The 25,338-nt window shown below is 43.1% G+C and overlaps 1 protein-coding gene across 3 annotated transcripts in view; it reads right to left on the reverse strand.

Moving 5' to 3' along the window:
- LDB1 (LIM domain binding 1) overlaps window positions 1-25,338 on the reverse strand; it is a 62,965-nt gene that overhangs the window by 16,758 nt on the left and 20,869 nt on the right. Inside the window, exon 1 of one of the 3 annotated variants that reach the window (XM_060241828.1) lies at window positions 17,933-17,951. The exons of the other annotated variants lie outside the window; for them this stretch is intronic. The gene's annotated coding sequence lies outside the window, so the exon portion shown is untranslated. Of the gene's footprint in view, window positions 1-17,932; window positions 17,952-25,338 lie in introns of those variants that run through there. 3 annotated transcript variants of the gene reach the window in all.

The raw sequence follows: 25,338 nt of genomic DNA on the forward strand, positions 1-25,338 counted from the left end.
ACTGTCCACTGAACCACATTCTTAAACTGCTAACAAAAGTAGGTACATAAGAACATAAGAGAAGCCATGTTGGATCAGGCCAATGGCCCATCCAGTCCAACACTGTGTCACACAGTGGCCAATATATGTGGGTGTGTATACACACACACACACTGTGGCTAATAGCCACCCATGGTGATTAATAGGCATAGTATAGTAAGATCTACCAGAAGGGACAATTACTTTCTATATAAAGTTAGCCACTCTCAGCATTTGCTGAGATCACATTCCATGAAGTCACTTTTGCCAATGAATTCCAATTCAGCAACTTCAGGTTGCAGTCCTTTTAAAACTTTTGAGTTGTAATAAATATCCTTTCAGGGCAACTACAGAACATCCTAGGAATTAGAGTGACATGTTACCACCACCACCAGTTTTTGAGTTACTATTTTAATATCCAATTTGTATCCACTTATTCTCTTACTTACAAGAGACTGACTTGTTTGATCTACATAAATGGCAGAAGAGCATTGTTAGCAAGTAATGGTGTACATAACATCAGAAGATGTGTAGATAAATGAGCCCTCGCCAGTTAACACAGTTAGTTCTTGTCACTTGAGTAGATATAGGAACAGAGTTGGCACCAAGGTTTGCAACTCCATTTGGTAACTTATTATTATTGGTGAACAGAATATTCTGATTGTGGTGCTGTCTGTAAGGAATGATAGGGTTATTACCCAAGGCCTGAGGGGAAAGAATAATTTTCCAGGATGCACTGCAGATATATGATGCGCTGAAGAAGTCAAAGCCGAGAGCATTAGCTGACAAGTGGCCAGTCCTTACGTTTTCTACTGCTTGGCCTTTCTCGTGGTAGGTGACTACTGGGTACCCATCTGACCTAAACAATCTGCTTTTTCACATCCACTAGAAAGGTGAAAGTTGTACACAAATGCACACAATCAAATGGGACAGGTTAAGCAGCAAAAACACAATAAATGACTGCTCTGTTAAAAGCTTCTGGAGTTATCTGTGTAAGTTTGGGAGCTATTCCATAAGGTTCCGTAGTCCCTGAGGGGCCCCTCAGTGAGATTTAATGTGATATTGGAGACATCTCTCTCAGCCCATCTATATAGTCAAACTTAAGTCTGAAGACCACTGGACTCTATGTAAATGTTCAGTCTGCCGCTTTGACCATCAGGAGGGGTATTCTGAAGTATTTACTGTGTGTCAGTGCACTGTATACTGGTATGGTGGAAGTACTCATTGAATCAGGGACAGTGGATAATTCTCCAGGTCACCACAGAACTGAGGGTGGATATGGTAGGCAAAAGAACTGGTTCACTTTATGAATTAACAATATTACTGGGAGAGTTAAGAATGTCACTATTGTAGCCCCTTAAAGCATGCAGACAGTTTGATAGCTTGGTATCCTCCTTTGCCTACAAAGAGCTGAAGTGCCATTGCCTTAATTTTAGTAAGTTCTACAAGGTGCAAATCCATGTGGAAAACTGGCTCTTTAATGCTGATCAGATGGTTCTTATTTTTTTTCAAGAGAAGAGCAACCATGTAGATGTGCACATCACTGTAGGACTAAGGCACAAGCACTTCTTGAACCAAAAAGTGCAAAGTGCAGACCTTCAGAGGGCATTTGCAGAAGTAAGCATGAAAGGAAAAACAATTTGCAGTGGAGGAAAGGACAACATACAGATTTGCTTAACAAAGTCACTCCAGTGAGCTTAAACATCTCAAACCAATGAAACTCTTTTTTTATAGTAACTGAACACCCTTAAACCCAGCGATATTACATCCTTCTTGCCACAAAAAGCATGCCTTTTGAAGGACACTGGAGAATGCTCCTGTACAGACTCATGGATAAGATGGTCCTGTGCTGGGTAGAAGAGAAGGTTTTTATATCCTGATTTTCTCTACCTTAAGGAGTCTCAAAACAGCTTACAATCACCTTCTCTTCCTCTCCCCACAACCTTGTGAGGTAGATGAGGCTGAGAGAGTTCTGAAAGAATTATGACTGGCCCAAGGTCACCCTGCTGGCTCCATGTGGTGGACCGGAGAATCATACCTGGATGAAACTCACCAGTCTTAATCACTACACCATGCTGGTGTTGAATCCAGGGCTCTGGTTAATCTTCCCTCCTCTCCCAAATAGAGAGGGGCTGTGACTCAACAGGTTTATAATCGAGTGCAAGATGTTTAAGCAGTAAGGAAATTAAACACAAACACACTGCTTTAACCAAAAGTACCCAGACTGCAAAAGTGATGCTCAGTTAATAAAGCCCATCCGCAGCATGTTCACCTTTCAATTCTTATATAAGCTGTAGGACATCATTCCCCTCAGCAGAAAGAGCATCCCAACTTCTGCAATGGAAGTCATTTGTGCCAAACTAACATTGTCCCTGCATGGTAGTAAAGTGCCAGATGATCCCTCCCACACTAGTTTTCCTTCTAGCATCTGCCCCAAGGTAGCCTGTACTTTTTTCCGTTTGAAAAAACATAATTGTTCCCTGCCTGCTTCAATATCCAGGGAGACAAGGATATATTTCACATGTGGTGTTCAATGAGTTTTAAGACTCTCTCCCATTTTTTGTTGGCAAATACATTAGACAGAGATGCACCTTTAAGTGCGTTTTATCAGATTTTGAATGCAGTATGATAGACAGACAACAGGATTTCAACCTTTCTGAAAGTTTATGTCACTTGCAAACCAACATGCACAACCTGAAACATGTTTTCAGTCCCTCCAACCACCACTTTCCCCACAGAATTGTACACAAATGCAAATGGCATTTCATCCAAGTTTAGCTGCTAGACACTATGGTTCAGCATCCTGGGAGGAAAGTGCAGGAGTGTTTTCTCTTACACTAGCTGGAGGGGGGAGCATAGTGATATTTAAAGCAGGAAAAACTTAATCAATGCACACCAGCAAAACACATTTAACTAAAGGGAGAGAAGAGGTTCCTAAGTGGTAATGAAATTGCTTTTAAAATGTATATGTTCTTCTACCTCATGTCTCAAAAGCCAAGCAGCACATGTCACTAGAGGGCTCTATTTACTGTTCCACTGATCTGTTGCCACAACATTACATCCTACTGAAACACATCAAGGCTTTTCTTCCCTCTGGCCCCCTCACCAATCCATCCCTTCTGACTTAGCTTCAATCCACTTTCTTCCTTCTCCTTGAGTCTCCCTTCAGTTCTCTCCTCCAAATCAGAAGAACAGAGTCAAAACTTGCCTCTGTTTCCTCACAGGCAACATCGCTATACAGCAGCAACTCCTGCTATGCGGGAAAGACCAGTTCTCCCCTGGCAGGTGCCATCCTGTCTGGGTAGTATATGCTGCAGCACCTCACTTTCCCCACCCAAACAGAGAAAGTCTTTAGCCCTTAATTCAAGCCATGTTTAGCTAACAGTCTTGGGAATATTCTGATATCTCTCTAATAGGAAAGGCAGGAGGCATTTAGAGAAAGGGAACTCTATCCTGTTGAGCAGCAAATACCACTAGGAAGACTAGAGCCAAAGCCAAGGAGCCCCAAGGCAGGAAATAGCATTTACCTCTGACTACACTGTGCCTTGGAAGAGGTTAAGGTGCCTTGCAACACTGAACTGTAATGTCCTTCCCCCAGTTCTTGCCTCATAAAGGCCAGAGAGCAATAGGAAGGATAGGGAAGGAAACTGTCTGAAGTAGGTATTACTGTCATGCATACCTGTCCCCCCCACTGGGAATGTTTGGACTCAAAATGATCATTCCATGGGAAGCTGTTGCTCTGGTAACAAGATGCAGTCTCTCAGAAAGAGTTTGCCACAAAACTACTGATATCACATACACACTGCGGAGTCTTCATTTCAGCAGACATAGGTGTAAGGTATATAACAGCTATTCCTGTTGACCCTGACCATCTGGATGTTGAAAGACGCTCTACACTGGCTAAGAAGGCCTGAACTAACATGCGTGCTTTGACAGGTTCCCCCCCTCCTTTACTCAGTGTTAAACAGATGGTAATTTTCATTTTGCATCTATTTAAATAAGTTGACATATGCAACACACACAATGCTTAGGTTATCTTCTTTTTTGGAGGTATGATATTGAGTGGTTACATTCTGTTCACGTGCAGACTGACCCTAATGCCATCAACCAATACAGATTTGAAACAGGTACTTACTACAGCCAAAAAGGCGGGGCTTCCAAGTGAATGTCTGTCCCTTTAAATCTACTCTACCCTGCCCCCAACCCCAGCAGATCCCAAGTGAATGTCTGTCCCTTTAAATCTACTCTACCCTGCCCCCAACCCCAGCAGATCCCAAGTGAATGTCTGTCCCTTTAAATCTACTCTACCCTGCCCCCAACCCCAGCAGATCCCTTCATTCCAATCACACCCTCTGGGCTCACTCTCAAATGGACCTCATCTCTTCACACACAGGAAAAGAGATCATGAGGGGACCCTCTCGGTGACCTCTCCGTTGCTGTGGTGATGGGGAAATCACCGAGGCAACCGCCCTGCTCCTCCCCTCCTGGCATCCCTTGACAGGCACCATCTGCTGCTGGATGAGCAATGGAGTTTACCAGGCTGGCTACAAACCCAGTCCAGCCTGGCTTCATCAAGACAGAGACTAAGCCTGGACTTCTCAGAATCCAGGAATGCTAACCTCAAAGATGTGACCTCCTTTACTCTGTAGTACTGCACCAGGCAGTCCTCATGCATCCAAAGACATCAGGAAGTCACATGAATTTGCCCAAACTGCTTAGGTGCCCCTTCCAGAAAGAAAAATAGCTACAAGCCATGGCTAAGGTGGTGCCTCCATGCGGATTCATCCAGATCTGTACAGAGGGAAGCCTTAATAAGGAGGAATTGTAATGGGATGATGAGTCCCTATAAGTTACAAGTTCATATACAGGGAGAGGATTTCTGGCAGCAGGAGGAAAAGGCTAGACTGAGATCACAGGATCAAGGTTCCACAGGGATGTCTAACACCTCTGGTAGCTTAATTACATCTAAACCAATCCTGACAGAGATTCATGTGGCATATTTTTATAATACTTTCCAGCCTCCCCTGGAAACCCACAGCTTTGCTTGCTCCTTTTCCAATGAAATAGTTAAGTCTGATCTTCCGCAGTCCTAATATACCAAATTTTAAAAAGGAGAGGGGCAAATGGTCCCATATCCAGGAACTTTTCATGACAATCTAGACTAGGATGTACTTTTTCTTACTATATTCCTCCATTCTCTCTCTCATCCAGCCCAGGATGACCAAGACGACTGGCTGAGCCATCAGGACCATTCCTTAGGTGTCTCGAAAGTGTGAGATGAAGAGTCTGCCTCACAGCTATAAGAACTGGAAAGCACCCTTCATTCAGCCTCTTGGGCAGCCAGAAGTATTACATGCTGTGTGAAGAACAGCTATTCTTTGGTCAGCTCTGCAGCCAGAAGTAGGAATTTTCATGTTAGCCAAGCTAAGCTAAATACATTGACAGATGAGTCCCATTACCACTCTGTGGTTGCTTGGTCATGGCATATTTAGTGTTTCTCCAACTATCTAGATCCAGTGACTATGTTACTGTAGCAGTATGGCTGCCTCACCCACAAAAATACTTCATAGCAGGACTTCATACAGTGCACACATTTACTGCAGAGAATAGCACTGCCCCATACAACATCTATAGGCTAGTACCATTAAAAGGGGTGGTGCTAGCACAAGGACATATCACAAGAACACTTCAAACTACGAATCTCCAGAATACACTGATTTTCAGTTGAAACCATATCACCCTCACAACATATGAACCAATTTTTCATATGGAATCAATATATATAAATCAATCTCCAGCACCTCTATAGACATTCAAAAGCATGACTAGAATAGAAAACATTTACTTTTTGTGGCAAGATGGCAATCCTCTCTGCTGCTAACATAGTGCTCAAAAACAAAGTTTGAGTCTAGTGGCACCTTTAAGAACAACATTTTATTCAAGGTATAAGCTTTTGTGTGCGAGCACACTTCTTCAGGTGAGGCTACTGGTGTAATGAGGGTACAATTAAACGCTGCCCAATTACTAGGTATGTGGGCAAGATCTGAAGTGTGAGAGAGGTGTCCCTTACAACACCAAAGCAACCTGCCCTTTCCACTAGATAAATGGAATACCCCCATCTGCTCACTAGCAGGCATATGCTTTTAGGGGAAAGCAATAACAGAAGGTAATTCTGACTTGATAACAGTGGCCTCTCTCCATGCATATTGACTGAGGAAACATGATACAGTGCTGCTACTGAGAGCCAGCATGGTGTAGTGGTTACAGTGTCCAACTAGGAACTGTGAGAGACAAGTCAGAATCCTCACTTTGCCATGGAATCTTGCTGGGTGACCTCGGGCCAGTCACTCACTCTCAGACTCACTGATCTCATGGCAATTTTTTTTGTGAGTATAAAATATTAGAGGGGAGGGGAGAAAAATGGATTGCAAGCTGTTTCGGGTCCCTACTGGGGAGAAAAACAGAATATAAATATCAAAATAAAATAAATACTAACTCCACAGCATAAATTCCTGCTTATTTGAAACATATCAAATATTTGATACATATCAAAGTTGTGATGTGTACAGTTTTATTAAAACAAGCCTAGAGTTTTCACACAATCTACACCGCCTGGTTAAAACTGTGTTTTAGATGGATAGACCACTACGTTGCCTTTATGACTGAGGGTTAAACCATCACCCACCTTTACCCACTCTCCATGTGGCCTGCTTGCCAAAATGCTGTTGCAACTCTCACCACAGTACTCATAACTGTGCCATATCCCTTTACTCTACCACAGCCCACCACACTTTTTTTCTTATCTTGTTTTGCTGCTCAGAAATTTGGCTTCTGAACTAAAGAATTTGGAGACTACTAATTCACTAACTGCCAAAGGGTCTCTAGAACACCCCATGTTTAGTTCAAGTCCTTTTCTAACAGTAGTATTCGAAAAAGACTGACCATGGCTGATCCCTTCTCTGCTGAAGTTCTGGCTTGTCTAATGTGCTCCCATGTGCAAGTCCACCCCCCTCCTCAAAAACTAGGCTAAGCTAGAAACTCTGTGATGTAAAAACATCCTGCAAGTAAAGAACTAACATGCCGGGGAGGCAGGCATTAAAAACTGGCTATAATTCACTCTACCTCAGGGTTCTACCACATTATTCCGCTACATGTGTAAACAGAGCCTTTGACTGGAGGTGCACAGTTCAAAACTGAGCCTTGACTTAAAGATGCTAGCAAATCCATTCACACACAGCAATTATTCTCAAGCATATGTGAAGCCAGGTTGACATGAAAACAATAAATGTGGAAGGTGGTACATAAATCCAGACCACTGTTATGCCAGGACATTCACAGCCCCAGCACAGAAGTTTTTGTCTAACATCTTGTTTAAGTAAGCCTAAATCAGAGGTTGTAGAGACCAATTATGACTGGCAGATAGATACACTGACTAGGGCTACTTTGAAAGAATGTTGGCTGATGGAGGCTGGACAAGTTAGATATAGACTCACTTCTATTACAAAGTTCAAAAGATCAGTCAAGTTGAGGTGCCACAGTGTGCTAGAACCAGGGAGTATATTTCTAGTCTTACAGCTAACAAGAAGGTGCCAAATGAGCTAGAAGTTAGGTAGGTGAAGGAGAGACTAGCATTATTGCAGAGGAGAATGTAATTCACTAGTCAAGGTCTGCAGATATCCATAAACCTTATATTCCTGTGTAAAGGGGTTGGACTGTATGGACTCCATTTCTTACTGAAACAGGCTGAACAATCTGAGCAAACTCATTATGAATCAAGAATCAACGCCATCACCATCTCACGGCAGTAACAGAGTTGTGAGTTTCTGGAAATATCCTTCTTTTTTCCTTCACATGGAATGATCCTTTACAAGAGTGAAAGATGATCTCAAAGCTAATCTCCAAACCACAATTTCAAGTGGAACTGTAGAATAAGAAGCTTTGTCATGCACAATATGAAGGATTTCTGTGTAACTAGATTCAGTTTGTAAGTAACACTTCTGTTAAATTCTCAGACTCATTGGAACAAGTCTACCGTTTAGCTATCTATACCGAAGGCTAATACCCAATGAAAGACAATTTGTGCAATCCAAAGAACACCTTCCTGGGGGTAAGTCCAACTGAATAAAACTGGACTTATTTCAAGTATATTTGCTTAGAACTGCTTCTTAGGACAGTTCTAAGCAGTTACATCTGAAGTCCACTGCTTAATGGGCTCAGAAGGGTGCAATTCACCTTCAGATGGTACCATTAGATGTGATTCAAAAAATCAGAAGCACAAGGTTCAGTTATCTGGAGACAGTGCTACACCGAATGAAGATAAGGACTTCTCTCCCGAATACTTCCCCCATCAAAAGCTCCCTCCATGTGGAAAGAAAAAAGCTAGACTAAATATTGTTCTCCCCAACATTCTTGTTTTCCACATGCTGGGAGCTGTTAGTGGGGGAAACATTCAGATGTGTAATCCCCCATCTGCATTCTAAAATATTATTGGCTAAGGAGGGTTGTACTATATGCATTGTGGTTTTTAAAGTACAATTCAAACAGATCTTCAAAAGTTTAGTCCAACACCTGGATGCTGCCAATTCATATAATTGTTGTCATGGCAATTAAGTGATGAATTTATCAATAAATGCTTATTTCCTTTGATGGGATTTTGGGTCCATGCAATAGCTCATCTATTATATTCTGGTTGTGTCACGCTGCTGTCATCCTAACAACAACTCTGTGAGGTAGATTAGTTTCAGAGAATATACGTAACTGGCAATATACTCTGTTAGCTGTAATTCTGTGAGGTAGATTAGTCTCAGAGAATATAACAGTCATGCAGCAAGCTTTCATGGTAGAATGGGAACTTGAACTGGGTCTCCCAGATCCTAGTCCAACACTCTAACCACAACACCATGCTGGCATCATCATCATCATACTGGTCAGGGCTTTATTTGTAGAAAAAGCCCAGCATGAACACCTTTGCATATTAGGCCACACCCCTGATGTCAAGTTAGCCGGAACTGCGTTCCTGTGTGTTCCTGCTCAAAAAAAGCCCTGATACTGGTGAATGCAATCATGTAGCTCCAAATTTCCATGCATGGAGAACAATGTGGTGTAGTCCTTTAAGATCAGAATATGCTGAAAGTCACAGTCCCACAAGACATTCTGAGACCTGAGTCCTAGAGAGTTGGCAGAGACATGTTATCAGTAAAAACATAAAGTAATAGCTTGGCTGGAGGGAAAGGAGTTGTATTTGCAGATGAATCCCTGTCAGTGAGACAGAACATGTAGTTTGTCTAGAGGCCAAGAGAAGAGAATGCACATGTATGTGCTCACAAGCACACAGGTGCACACACAGTCTCAGAACAGTGCTGAATACACTGTTGAAAGATAAAGAATGTATATTTGACGAAAGTAGGGACTACTCAGCCATAAGGCAAAGAGAGCCAATTGCACTAACAGCATTGTACCAAAGAATGCAAGAAACTGACTGGCATGAAGATGTCCATTTATAATGAACTCCATTCTCTGTACCGAGGCAGAAACACTAGGTTTCTACCTATTAGAAGTAATCTACAGGAATCGGAGAAATCTACTTTGTGTAGCTGTGAACATTTCAGAAGCAGTGATGAGGCTGGATAAGATATTGATCCCATGATGGAAGATGTTCCAGATGTTATGATATCATCATGGCTGGTTTAGTTATCCTCTAATACTATTTTAACTGAATGATACCCTAGAATGAGTAATAAGCATTACGTGAAGGCCTAATACTTTTTTTTACAGAATGCATGTATTTTTTCTCCACTAAATTAGAACAGACAACTGTGTCAACAAATACAAGGCAAGACATTTACACTGGCAATCACTTTCATTTATAATGCCAAAACAAATGCTTAGGAGATCCATGTCTCAGATCACTTGACCATTGTGTCAGATCAATTACACTGTAAATCTAATCCTACATTACCTCTACACACTGTGGCCCCACCCTCCAGACAAATTTAACTGAGGGGCTTTTCTATATCGTTCCTCTCTCTGTAGTTCAACCAAGCACTCTACACAAGCCTATACATATTAATGTCTTACAAACCAATTGCAGAGCACAGCCAGGGCAAACCTTTGTAACTTCCATTCATATAACACATACCCTATATGTTGTACTTGCACATACCACAACTTTCAAGAATTGCAACGGAGAGAAGGTCAAGGTCCCTTTATGTTATACAGTATCTGGATTTCTTGTGGTTCTGTAATACCATTCATTTCACACGCACAGAATTCCATTAGCACCTAATTACAAAGGTAGAAAGTCTATCCTTCCTGCAATGCTTAATCGACTTCTGCAAACCTTCCGACCGAGAAAAGCAAAAGTTGATGTATGGCATTTCTTGGATTCCTATTGTTATATGCAGTCTTTTCCCAGTACCTGCCCCTCCTGCAATTCAAACTGAACACGAAAGGGACTGCTAACAGTCATCACTACTACATGGTCACAGGTACTTTGGAAGCTGTGAGCAGGCTCCAGATGGGACTATTACTGTTAGATGGAAAGACAGGCTTGAGAAGCTTGAAGGATGACTGGGAGTATTGCATCTCTTCCCCCAAAGGTTCTGCCTGCCTCAGAATTTAAAAAAAAAATCAGAAAATGGGCATTTGTGTGAGAAATAAATTGATAACACTCTCCATAGGTTGCTGGAAAGGCCAGAACAGACTTGACTGCAGACATTTTTAAGACCCTCTTCTTTCCACTACTAAGCAGTCTGAGTAAAGAGGCCAAAGTTGGCACCTCTCGTTTCAATCAAACAGAAGAAGTTACAGACTACATGTCCCAGCATGCAACTCATTAGGGAGTTGGTCTCCTCTGGCTCAAAGATGGAAAGGAGACAAAGCTTGCTAAAGTATGTAGTCACCTCAGGTCATTCAGCATTAGCACAGAGGACAACTGCATCCTATACAACTGACTGCCAGGGCTGATAGGGATATAGCTTGCTCTTGTGCTCACCAGTCCCACAGCATCACTATTTAAGCTGTGCTCTGACTGTTGTGACAGGGATACAATACTATATTATAGGAGATTCAGAGAAAGACCTGTGCCCCAATTTTGGAGTTTGCATCATAAAAAGCATTACCAGGAACAGCTGTTGATAGCAGCAGACAAGTGTTTAAGGACTCAACCACATGACTGCAATACATAGAATGAAAGGAAATCACAGGTATATCACCATCTAATAATCAAAACCAGGGGACAGCCAGGTCAGTAAGGAGGCTTGGGACTAGAGCCCTGTCATCAGTTCTTAGAGATTACTACAATCTAATAAAATAAGAAGCAACAGAATCCAGACAGCTATGATCTCAAAGATCCTTAGAAGATCAGGAACCAAGATTCCTGGGCTATATTCGCAAACACAGAACTGCCCTCTTGCTTAATGAAAGTAAAGTTTTAATTTCACAAAGGCTATAGAGCATAACAGCATTTCATTTAAACGGTTGCAACAGAAATAGACCAGTGGAAGGGCTACACAATCCAGCATGCAACACACTTAATGCCAAAGAATGCAAGATGAAGTTTTCCAAGATCATCTCCCAGCTGGAGGTAGTGGTGAAAGGTTGTCCTGGCAGTAGTTTGGAGGAAATCACAGCACTATATGAACACTTCCCTGCTTCCTACTCAAATCAGTCAGGGAGGAGAATGGAAGTTTGGTTGCAATTATTTTGGAGGCTATCCAAACACCTCTAAAGCGCAGAGTGATTTATTTATGCATGTATTAGTCACATTTCAACTTCAAATATTTTCAAAGTGACTTACAAAATGTAAATGTTACTATCAATTAGTATTATTACTATTAATTAGTATGACAATTGTCAGCAGCTTCTGGTAGCATGGCCATTAAATTGTCAATTTATAAAAGCCTCTGTGGTCCTATGGAAGATGGTGGAACTGAAAAGATACACCTGCAGCTTGACATCAGAAAGATGGAAAAGGTCAACAATTGTAGTTCTCTAGCTTGAGCTCTTTCGGTCATGAAATCCTCTAAGTTGCTTTGGTCACCACTGCTTATACTTCTATTACTCCAGCAGCCCCTCTTCAAATCCCTCCAGCCTGCTAAGATGTGATTTGGCTGGAAAGGAGAGGGAGCAGCTGCTGTGACTTAGGGGATGTGACAGCTTACTGATATTAGCCCAACTAACTGTAAGAATAACTTTCCTCCCTGTGTTGGAAAGTGCTAGGCACCAGTTCCCCATTACAACAATTAATTTCTCCTCAGATATTGTTGAGCTCTGCTACAACTGGTTGAGCAACAGGGCTAGTTTCTGCTGTTAATGGGTAAGTGTTCCCAAGATGAAGGGAAGTGTCTGGAAAGAGGCTCCTTCTATACACTGCCTTCATGCCTACAAACTCCCTGTCAGCAAGATCCTTGTCATGGTGGACTAATCATATGTGTAGGCATTCCATAAAGAAAATGAGAAGACATTTATTTCTCCTGCTCTTCAGGACCCAAAATGGCAAATAAAAACCAACATATTAACAAAACCATATGGAGCTTCTTAAAACTCAGTCCCTCGATTACCCGATAACAGGCTGTCTCTTATTCAGGGATCACAAAAGTATATTTTCTGTTTTACCTAATTTTTAGATATCTGAGGGGTAGGGTACCTCCCTCACAGCATCAGAGACCACAGCACAGAATAAGAGAGGCCACTGAGGATGCCCAAGTCCTAGCCTAAAAAGTCCTTACAGACCTTATGATTGGCAGTAGAAGCAAAGCCTGGAATGATTAACAGAATTATTACTGAACAAAGTTTGAGTCCAATGGCGCCTTTAAGATCCACAAAGTTTAATTATGAGTATAAGCTTTTGTGTGCATGCAGTGTATTCTTCAGATACATTGAAACAGTTTTCCTCAAGACTTACATATAGGTAAGGTATGCACAGAAAACTTATACCCAGAATTAAAACTCTGTTGGTCTTACAGGTGTCATTGGACTCAAACTTTGTTCTATTGCTTCAGACCAACAGATTGCCTACCAGAACTACTACTGGGTGGAGATGGTTCTTCAAGATATGAGGGTCCTAGGCAGAGCTGCAACATTTCCAGAAATGTTTGAAGTCAAGGGGAATTTCTGAAGCCAGAACCAAAAAAAGAGGGGAAATTTTAGGAACAGATTAATTATATGCAATACTTTCCCAGTCAAACCTAAACATATTCTACTGATTTAAGGACTTGAAATGCATTCTAACTTAGCATATGCCTTTGTTTTCTGTACGAAAAACTGCAAATATACCCCAAACTTGCTGGAGAGTTGCAAACTATTACAACCTGTGCTACCTTAGCACAAAAGATTTTTACCATCTGAGAGGATTATTATCTGAAGAGACATAGTTTGTTGACTGTTATAAGCAAATACTTGGAATTGATTAGCTACAATCCAAAATATGCCATACAACTAGCATTTTTCTTTGTTGTAACAGACACACATATCCCAATTGAAGACACCGCAACTGGGGACCTGTGATATTTGCAGGGATCCTTCCCCCATCATTGCCAGGTCCAGTTCCCTCATCAGCTGGGGGACGGGGTGAGGATGCCACACCTCTCCACAAGACTCCTTGGTTGCTGTCTTGGGAAGGCAAGGATTCTTGCACTCCTCTGCCCCCAATCACCACTGATGAGCTCTGCCGAGGCACCTTCTACTGCTGATGATCACAGCAAACCTGTACAGGTCCCAAAATCAGCTGCCAGACCCACCAAGCCCCACATAACTCCTGGCCTCGGTTGAAGGGGAAATCTAAACCCCCAATTTGTTTTTAAGGTTTCAAGAAAAACCTGTTAAGTGTTGATGTGGCTCTGGTCTGCAAATTTAATATCCACAGATGGAGGCCACACATCATTATTAAATATAGATAGGTTTCAAAAAACACCAAACTACCATTTCAATTACATTTATAGTGCTGTTATAGTGGAAAGTTCTGGGTTAGACTCTGAGCTGTGGAGAGCTGAGAATCACTGAACTTATGGTCTTAAAAGGATACTTCTGACCCCATAAACATCTTAATATGTGGATGCTTAAGGACACTAGGAAAGCAGAGGTTAGGAGCTACAGAGTTTACAGTGCTAATGTGCTTCAACTGAATAACTCTAAATATCTGCTTCATTTTAGCCATTTCAAAATCCATTGAAACCATAAGACACAGAGCTTTTTGGTATTTACAGCATTTCATATATGAGGGAAGGTCATTTATGTTTCTGGAGTAACGTCTGAAAAGGAAACTTGCAGATCTCTTCTCAGCATAAGATGCACCATCTGCATTACCAGATGGAGCGCACATATCTTACTGTAGAATAAATTGACAAATTCCTTTTTTGAACAATGCATATCCTTTTTTAATAGTCCCAATGCCAGTTAATTGTGCATCCAAAGCTAACACAAATTCTCAGAGAATTAACTCTTGAATAACTTGGCTGTGAGTATAATCTACAAAAAGAAAAGTAGACATTTAACAAAACCAATAGAACATATTCTTCAATATAGCTTGAAGGCTTTGGCAAAGATGTAGAGGGAATGAAGTATGACTTGCATGCTTTTTAAATGGTACTTGTCAGCTTGATCAGCAAAGTGCTGTGTAACCATGAGCCCCCACGGGCTGGCACCAGCACAGTGCTTCAGAGAGTGGGTGGCAGGCTTTAAATCTAATGCCAAGGGCCTGCAGAGTCCGGGCTAGGACTCTCTGCTGTGGCATTCAAATTCCAAATAAAGAAGCACAATGAAAAGCCACATTGCCATTAGATCAGTTTCCAAAAGCTACAGAATGTAAGAGAAAGGTGATGATGCTGTAAGAGAGCAAGGAAGACATTTGTCTTGGGAACATATAAGCAACGCTTAAACACTAATGGTTTTGCACTGTCCTCTGAAACATCAGGCCCTATTAGGTAAGACACTGGAAAAGACAGGCCCCTGTGCTTATCCAGGTTGTGGTGTTTAGCTAGCACAATGAAGCCACAATAAAACCCAGTTTTAAATGATAGCTCCAGATTCAAAGCATTCCAACCACTTGTTGCAAAATTAAGAAACTTACAAAAAAATTACGATCTTACCGGTGCAACAGACAAATCTTATATTTCAGTATCTATCTATCGCCGTGTGTAATATTTATTATATTAAGGTAGGTTTGATGGACTTAAACGTTAAAGGATTCACTCACAGGCTGATGAGGTGGGAGATTTTAAGGTGCTCTTTGACAATCCTGCCAAAGCCCAGGGAATAAGCCTAGGACTTGATTATGTAGTTGTGCATTTCATATTTTTTACGTTTAAGCTTTAGGGTATTTTATGAGTCTGCTCTATTCTCTTGACAATGATTAAAGTGAATCCCAAGTGAGACACAGCAATCCCAAGTGAGACACAGCACTCATACACTACTTCCCAGCAAATAGTTACGTTAGAGATATCAGTCATTGGAAGACTTTTTCATTGCTGCTTCCAGGAATGGGATAGCATAGAAGTGAACAGATATTATCTTTGGAAACACTGTGAGGTAGGTGCTTTGTCATCATACATCTCCAAATCAAGCAGTTATCCAGCAATATGATTAAGATAGGAGAAGCTAGGCCATTCCAAATAAGTGGAGTGATAAACAAGTTGATGGGATTGACTGTTAACCTACCCACTTTACTAGGTTTTATTCTGCTACTGACCTTTCCCGCTGCTGATCCAGCACAACATCATGCCTGAGACTGTCACTATTGCTTTAGAGCACTGGATCAGACATCCCATCTTCAAACCCAGACAGGGAAATCTGGGCTTCGAGGGGCAGATGGTGGGTAGTTTTTGTATACAACAGCCAATCAACAGATATTCCAGGAAAACTATTTTACTCCAATCCTATTGCCTTCCCTTTCTCAAAATGTGATAACTTTGTGCACAAAGATTCAGACATTCTTGTTATATGCTGTCAACGTTTGCTCAAAAGACCAGGCATAAAAACTGGAAGGCAGGACCATCAAGCTTAAAATTCTGTAGAGATCCCAGTCAAATCCTCAAACTAGAATAGTTCCCTCTCCTAACTGTTGGTTTTTACAAATGACTATTCTGGGCAAGAAGCAAAGGGAGGTACTAGACTGGAAATTCAAGTTCTCTAGTGGAGCCCTTGCACATCAAATGAAGTGTTAACATTTTCACACACAGCCAGCTTGAGGCAAGACTCTGTAAGGAAATGGTGCTCTACTTTTCTTGAAGAAGCTTCAACATACATTAAGATATACAGACAACCATACAGAACTAGTTTAAGTACCACTACTTGCCCCACAAACAACTTAGACCTGGGTTTAAAACTGAATCCAGGTGAGTGGTACTCCTTAATAGATCTAATACCCCCTCCCCTTTATGATGGCCTAAATCAATCAGTCAGGTATTCAGGAGTAGCCAATATCTGAGCTCCCCTGCATGGAACGATATCAGTGAATATAGGAGGGTGCAAAGTGTCAATGCCCTGATCTTGATAACGCAGGTTAGCCTTATCTAGTCAGATTTTGGAAGTTAAGCAGGGTCAGCCCTAGCTAATATTTGGGTAGGAGACCTCCAAGGAATACCAGGGTCATGACCCAGAGGCAGGCAATGGCAAACCACCTCTGAAACATCTCTTGCCTGGAAAACCCCACAGGATCACCATAAGTCTGCTGTGACTTGATGGCACTTTCTACCAACCAAAATGTTAACACTTCAAGCTGAAGGAATTGTACATTCCCAACATATACGTATTTAAGTCATCCTTAAAGGTAAGTCAATGCTGCAAAGAATGCCAGGACTGAAAGATATTAAGAACTATAATGGCATAGATTAAAATAGTATCTGTGCTTATTCAAGGCCCCTTAATGAGCCCAACAATTCAGTTCAAATTAATCCAAACTTAGAAAAATCTGCTGGGGAAGGAAGACTGGTAAGAGCAGGAGATTTAGCTGAAGTGAAAGAGCCTTCAACCAGCCTAGCTACCACTCCAACAGATACCTTCTAAAGGAGACAAGCTCCACCCTCCACCCCCTCAGTCCAGTTCTAGCCTAGCAGAGCAGAGTGGGAACTGGAAAAACTTGCAATGGGGTTTCCAGGGAAAGGAGTTCTCTGACCAGCGCAGGCTATTCTGTAAACTATTTTTGTTCACAGAATGAAACTGGTGGGCGGCAAAGGAGGGGGGGGGGGGGGTTGGTCCTTAAGCCAATAGAAGCTGTCGCAAGTGCAGACTGACAGCGAGAGATGAACAGTCTCCGGAAGAACGCAGCGACCACAACACACACACTGCGACCCCTAGTGCTGCACCTCGCCAGGGACCTACCCTCCCACCTCTTGAACCTATTTCCACCGCTCTTTTCCAAGGTCCTACAATTCCCAGCTTGCAAGCTGTGAGCTCAGAGGTCTCTCCTATCCTCTGCACACTGGACACCTCGCGCATCAAAGGCCTCGGAACAAAGCGTGCAGCTCAACGGAAACTTTTGGGCTTGGCTTTTGGGTTGCTCCCACCGAACTTCCCTTAGACCCCTTTTCTTAATAAGCTAGTTAAGGAAAAACCCGGAGCCCGGCACCACTACCATACGGAAGATGCGGGGCGAGGGGAGGGGGGAAACTGAAAAGGCGAGAAATGGTAAGTTCATCACCAGGAGATTCTTTTTTTCTCCCCCATCCAAGCCTGAGCAGCCGTCCCCATGCACACTTTGGAGTTAAGCGTCGCCTTTCTATCCAGACAGTTGCTAGCATCACAAACCTGCCCCGATCTCTCACCACCCCTTCGCCCCCCGCATCCAAGAGCCCATGGCTAAGCCACTGAAAGCCGCTGCCACCACCGCCTCTTAACTGCCACGGACCTTCCCTGGCAACCAGGACTCCCGGATCTCCCCAAACTTGATCTGACTGCGAGAGGCGACCTGGAGACTTACCTGGGGAGAACTGCCGGAGCGCCGCTCTTGTGCGGAGGTTGGGGTGTGGGGAGGGGGGGAGTGGGAAAATGCAGGACAGGAACTCAGAACATCCCTGCCGGAGGATGCCTTACTCCCACCCAGCCATGGAGAGGGGAAAAGTTTAAAATGAAAATAATAAAAGGCAGGAGCCGGGCTGCAACTGGACGAGCCAGGAGGGGAGGAAGGGAGCCGCCGAGAGGCCTAGCTGAGCGAACGGCAGCGAGAAGAAACAGGAAGGCTTCAGCGAAAAAGAGGAAGCCCGTCCTTTGTTTGCAAGGTTTTCCCTGAACAATGGCTGCTCCTGCTGCTGTCTCAGGCCCTCTGTTGGGGTATGGAGGAGGCTCTGCTATTGCACACACGCTCGCTCTCGCGTACACACACGCACCTCCCCGTGCCTTTCAGAAAGAGGCCCAGAAGCTATCCAAGGAGGAGGAGGCCTTTCTTTCCCCCCTCCTACTTCTCCCCCCCCCACTCCGCTCCAGGGGCTGCTGTGATCGCATGAAAGAGGGAGGGATCTGCCAAGCCTAGCCTGAGAAAAACAAAAGGGAGAGACAGACCCAGACAGAGAGAGGTAAATCCCAGGGAGGGAAAGGGGATGCGAGGCAGCCGGAAAGACGAGGGGACAGAAGGCTCTGGCGGGAGGCGATGCCGGCCATCCTCATCAAACAGAGCTGCTGAAGGAGGAGGAGACCTGTAAGGAAGGACCAGGCCTCCTTCCATCATGAGTGGCTCTCGGGCTGCTCCAGCAGACGCCAGTTCCCCGGGCTAAACGGGGTTTTGAACTGTTCTGCGAGAATGAAAGCTTTCAAAAACGCTTTTTGCCAGAAGATTGGGGGGGGGGGGGGGCAAATCTGAATGAAACTTTGTTATGATGGGAGATTTTATCCGTTAGTTCTGCGCAAGTCTAGAGCTCAGATAGTGATAATTAAATTGGGAGGGGGGTCAGAAATGTATTGAATAGGGTGAAAACAAGCATTTTAAAAAAACTGTTATGATCATAATACCTAGAAGAAGAATTCAACTGAAGTGAGACTCTCTTTCAAATAAGGATGCATAGAATCTGGCTGGGGCTTGTTTTTGTTGTTTTTTTAGATTAATAACAGAAACCAGCACTAATCAAAATATATATGAAGGGAAAGAATTGCAGCAAACTGGTATTTAAGCATTCCACCTCCTGCTGCTTTGAAGGATGTGGTTTATAAAAGGCCAAAGTGTGCTGGTTGTAAACAGATTTCTTGGTGTTAAGAGGCATCTGAGGATCATCCAGTCCCTGGATATGTTGTGAGGCAGGGTCTTTTCTAAACATGCATGACAGGACTAGTCTGCCTTTCTTCTTTGGTAAGGCAATATTTGTGCCCTAGTTCATCAACCTTGGCCTTGGGCCTGCATTCAGGATGGAGGTTGCCATCTCTTCCCTGGAATCATAGAGTTGGAAGGGACCTCCAGTGTCATCTAGTCCAACCCCTTGCACAATGCAGGAACATCCCAAATACCTTCCCCCCACATACATCCCCAGTGACCCCTGCTCCATGCCCAGAAGATGGCAGAAACCTCCAGGATCCCTTACCAAATTGGCCTGGAGAAAAATTGCTGACTGACCCCAAAGAATCAGTCGGCATTCCCTGGGCGCGTAAGAAAGGGTCACAAGAACTAAGCCCTTCCTGCCCTCCTTCTCATGATCTGCCTAATTCACAAAATCAGCATTGCTGTCAGATGGCCATCTAGCCTCTGTTTAAAAACCTCCAAGGAAGGAGAGCCTACCACCTCCTGAGGAAGCCTGTTCCACTAAGAAACTGCTCAGTGTCAGGACGTTCTTCCTAACTCTTTTGATTTAATTTCAAACTGTTGGTTCTGGTCTGACCTTCCAGGGCAACAGAAAACAGTTCTGCACCATCCTCTATATGATAGCCCTTCAAGTACTTGAAGATGGTGATAATATCACCTCTCAGTAGTCTCCTCTCCAGGCTACCATAAATTCTAACTGTTGCATGAAGTTCAGTTACCAGAAGTTCTGTTGCATGGTAGTCAGAAATTCAACTAGAGAATCTTTGTGTGTGGTGAAAGTTGCATGGCTTCTTCTGAATATTTTCATGCCATGTAGCTGTTAACAACACTGAGCCACTGTTGGGAACATGGCTGGCAAACCTGATCTAGGGTCCAGACTGGGAATATTCCAAGAGAGTACATTGAAACATGTTCTGATATCTTTGACTTATTTCTAAATTATCACAAACATCCAGAATAGGAATAGGCTGAAGTTTGGAGTTGGAAGTGAGACTGACAGAGACATGCTTGAACAATCTCATCTCTCAGTTAAGAAACGGAGTTATAGATTGAGTCTTTCTATAATATTTACATAGCATTGATCTAAGATCACCATGTTTGCACCCTACGCCGGTAGAGCGCTGACCTGGGATACAACCTTGTACATCTGGCCTGAAATAAAGGATGTCTTATTTATTACAAATCATAACAGCCAATTTAAAATCCTAAATTTGAGGGTTTTCCATTGCTATCTGATTCTTGGGTTCCTGGGGATTAGATTTTTCTTCTAGAGATAATTTTTATGTGGAACCATGGGGTGGGGGAAAATGCCTCACCAATCCCATGAGCTGGAGAAATCAAAACAATCAGTAAATGTCATGAGTCCCACAGTAAGGGTGCAGAGAAACACGGAGGGCAAGACAGACTGAACCAGTGTTCTGTAGGGGTTAAGAGTATCAGGCTAGTATCTGGGAGACCTAGGTACAAATCCTCACTCTGCCATGGAAGCTTACTTGGGTGACCTAGGGGCAGTTAATCTCTCTCAGCCCAACCTACCTCACAGGCTTCCTGTTGTGAGGATGAAATGAAAAAGAGGAAATGTTGTAAACTGCTTTGGATCCATACTGGAGAGAAACGTGGGGTATAGATGTAAATTGATAAAATGCTGAAAAGTCAAGAAATGTGGACACTACAGAGTTTTCAGTATCTGTTTTATGGCCATTCAGTGTTCTGTGGAACTGTAAACAATTCTAGCAAATAAGAACTGATGGATATTTTTCTTCAGGATTTTGTTGAATTGTGTACCCACGCAAATTCAGTTTGTATAACTACATTTTTGGTGAGGTTTTTGTTTTTAAATTCTCCAGCAAATAACCATGTTTTTGAGACCACCAGAAAAGCATCAACAATACAAAACATAGCATGAGGCACTTTTGTGGGTAGAGAAAAGTGTGCACATGTGTACTCTATAGATTCACAACTGTTCCAGAACACCAGTAGCTTTTTCAAGTGCTAGATTTTTTGGATGCTGCCTCTTCAGGGAATGTGTCCAATTTCTAAAGCTAGATTTCCACTTTTAATTGTGATGAACAAAGCCTTCAAAATGTATAAGGGATAACCAGAAGAGTAGCATTACCCTAAATGCACTAGAAGCTTGAATCAGAATTGTCCCATTCTCTAAATAAACAACCATGACATTTAAAATGCCACCTACTCATTTGAGCAGGTAAGGAAAGGAAGAACCATGCAGAACATACTCTGCATACTCCAAGCAGCTTGCCTTGGTAACTGCAACTGGGAGATGGCACTTGGATTATGCACTGAAATACCATTATTATACATGCAGTTTAGCTAACAAACTACTACTGGGACAAAAAGAGGCTCTGCTTCAGGGAATGGCGTAGAAAACAGGAGCAGATCTAATTATCAGGATTTCAGCCACAGAATTCAGGTCACAAACTACCCAAGACACAGCAGGTTCCAATAAGGGACCAGCTAGGAGATTTGGATCTGGGTTATTTAAGAACAGAATCAGCTACTTTAATCAGTATTTCTGATTCAGTATCTTATCTCTAGCAGGGACCAGTTTCAGATGCTTTACAGGAGTTCTATAATGAATTAACATAGAAATCTAGCCTCTATAATTAATTTTTCAGGTTCTGGCACTCTTATAGCTGGTGATGCACTCATGACACACACACACACCAGTTTCAGATTCTTATTCCTTTTACTGGGTAACCCTCCAGTTTCTAGTGCAGGGGTGGCCAAACTTGCTTAACGCGAGAGTCGCAAAATAAATGCCAGATGTTTGAGAACCGCAAGACATAAACGTCAGATGCCTGAGAGCCACAAGGAAGGAAGGAAAATGGATTGGGGGAGAGAGAGGTGGAAAGAAAGCAACTTTAACTTTAAATGTGTTCTCCAAGCTGCTGGCTTAGCTTGGAGAAGGCATTTAAAGAGACAAATGTCTTCTCCAAGCCAGCCAGTGGGATGATGGGGACTTTGAAAGCCACACAATATGTGTGAAAATCCACATGTGGCTCCCAAGCAACAGTTTGGCCACCCCTTTTCTAGTGCAATGGGAAACTGAAAAATTTGATATGAACATTTCATGTGCCTATAGAGAAGCCTCATCTGAACTGTGGAGTTCAGCCTGGTGAATTCAACAGTAGACAGAATAGGCAGGAAGTTAACCATGAGATTTAAAGCTATAGCCATTATCAAATTCCCAGATGCTCAGTCTCATAACTAGACCACCATGTTGCAGCATAATAAATAAAAGCTGCATTAGTTAGCCCTGACCTGGATAGCCCGGGCAAGCTCAATTTCATCAGATCTCTGAAGCTAAGCAGGGAGACTCTGGCAAGGACTTGGATGGGAGAGCTCCTTAGAAGACTAGCAGTTGGGAGGACAGGGGCAGATGTTATTCAGGCACCTCTCTCAATATCCTCCAGGCCCCCAATAGGAGTCAGTCACTAGAAGTTGCCATGACTTCCAGATGCATGTGCAAGCACACACACACTACAAAAATCCCATCCCCCCCGCAAGGCAACATTGGTTATACTTTCTCTCCCTGGCCATTTCAATGTTAAAGTCACAAAAATAAACACATCCCAGCATTCTAGTTGCAGCAGCAGGTGATTTTAGTTGAAAAGGCTTCCAGATGTCACATCTTTGGGTTTACCTGGGTAAATGCTGCACGTTACAGAGCGTAGTGCATTCATGGGGCTTTGTTCCTGGCAGAGGTACAGTCATTTGATGTGTCCAGCTGCTCTGGCTATAGGTCCCCCTATTATGTTCCACTATTCAGCAGAGACTTATTCTGAAAATTCTGGGCACAGAAAGGCAAGCTTATCACACTTATCACATCAAGTCCACAAGTATTGCAAGAAGATGATACCTAAGTGGACCTAAGTTCTAATATTCCTCAAAAGCTTTTTGCTCTGCAAGAACTGACTACTAGAAAATTAAAAATTGGAAGGAACTGATCATTATAGGTTGTTTTGTGTTTGCCCACTCATCCCTGTGTGACAGGCTTACAAAATCAGTTTTTCCATGACAGAAATGGGATGAATGAAGTACATCCATCAGTCCAGTGGAATATACTGGCTTTTTTTTGGTATGAATGTATTTTGTGTTTCACTGCTCCACCCAATACCACTCCAGCATCAATATATTAAAGACAGAAAACATCTACAATGCAATAGGTCTCAAAAAATAAGACAAGAAATGTATCTCTCTATTTGCTTGGTGCGTGGGTGGAAATTGTCCCCAGCTCTTGGGAGTTAAGCCATTATTAAAAAACTGAGGCTGAAGTCTGATCTAGCCTGGAAATTTTTCTATAGGTTTTTGGGGAGACTAAAGAATGCTTGGTAATGCAGGCTTAGCAAGCCTTCAGGTAGCTTTTGCATTTCCAAGTGGCACTGACAAGGTTTGTGCCTTTCTTTCAGGTCCAGAACAGGAAACGTATTCTCAGCAGCCATTGGGAGGAAAAAATGTGCCCTGGGATGCACATTACATTGGTCATGTGATAGTAGTACAATCTTGGCAGTATATCCCTAGCCAAAGCTCTCTAGAGCAGCCCCATAGAGAGGCAGCAACTCCAGCTAGTTCTGGTTATGGTTGAGTTAATAATTAAAGAGGCATTGGATGAATGCTGAAGTGGGACTGGGATGCAGCTGGCGGAAGTCCCATTCAGTCTCCAAAGCAAGATTTTGCGACAGCCCCCCCATTCTGCACTAACAAGGAGTCCAGCAGTAAAAAAAACCCCACAACCCATCCCCCTGCTGCCCTTGTAGCTCTTTCCCCAGCCCTTTTATATGTCCTAGTTCACCAGCCCTTCACTGTGCTCTGTACAGCTAGCATAGGTGTTCTGGGAGTTATAAATCACATAGACACAGCTTTATGGCCATTGATCCAACCACGTGGCAGCGGATGTCACTCTCAGACAAGGAGCGCTTCCCCTTGCAAAGAGACACAGCTGTTCAGAAATTCAAGCCTCTTTGCAAGCACCCCCCCCCCCCATGTCCACTCACTGAGATTGGAATAGTAATGGGTTATGATATCTTAGGAAACATGAAGGATGCAGGTTGGATTTAATTTCCCAGCCATGTGTTATAAGATCCCTGGCTGAAAGCCCTATGAAAACCAAGTCAGCAATTATCTCCAGAGAAAAAAGAAGAGGGCATAGGATTGCTTGCCAAATCTTCACACTCAACAGCCAATGAGTTCTGACAGTGGTTGGTGGGGTGAAATATCCATCTTCAAGGTAGACTCAAGGACTTTTTGACATAGTAAGTCAGGGTGAACCTGTGCATGTCAAAGCCCACAGCAGAACAGGTGCTTCCTGTCAGCGTTTTAGGCAGTTGGAGCTCCCTTCGGACCCTGTCAAGCTAGGGCCCCTTATCATCTCCCTGCTAGCCCTAAAGGCAAAGATTCCACTGTCTTTAGATCGCCTACTCTTGCTCAACAAGTTTTCCCATGCAGCTTCTACACTGCTTTCCTCAAATCCATTATGCATCCTCTTGCTGTGGGTACATCTCAGCTTATTTCCCCTGTCACATGGTTCTTCCTATAACAGGGCTTCAGGCAGGGGACACAGCTACAGGCAACTATAAGCTCCAGGTGGATTCTATTAAGTTGCAAAACGCAATTCCGTTTATGGGCAGATTGCTGATGTGACATTGTTCCTAGAAACAGAATCACAAAAGCCATTTTTACCCACCCTCCTTACCCAGGGATTTGCCTTGGACTCGGCTGGTGGTTGTGCAGATCTTTTCATTGCCCTGCAGGCATCTTTAGCCTGGAGGGGACTGAAGTAGTTTAATTCATCCTGTTCTTTGCTTGTTGCACCATTTAATCAAGACTGTGGATACCAGGGATAGCAACCTTTTGGCTCAAGTGCCCAAAACACATCTACTTGTAAAGATGTTAGTGTGCAAGCAGACAGAATAGAGCAGGGTGGGGGAAGATGAGGGTTGTACTTAGCCAGATACACTTGATGCTGTCCAAGCCCCAGCTGCACTGCCAGCATCTTAGGGATCTGCTTTGGGCAGAGTGGTGGGTGTGCAGGTCTGGGAGATGGTGGCAAGCATAAGGCATGCCTGTTGCCTTCTCCCACA

The sequence above is a fragment of the Heteronotia binoei genome, chromosome 6, assembly GCF_032191835.1.
Source record: "Heteronotia binoei isolate CCM8104 ecotype False Entrance Well chromosome 6, APGP_CSIRO_Hbin_v1, whole genome shotgun sequence".
Classification (NCBI taxonomy): domain Eukaryota; kingdom Metazoa; phylum Chordata; class Lepidosauria; order Squamata; family Gekkonidae; genus Heteronotia; species Heteronotia binoei.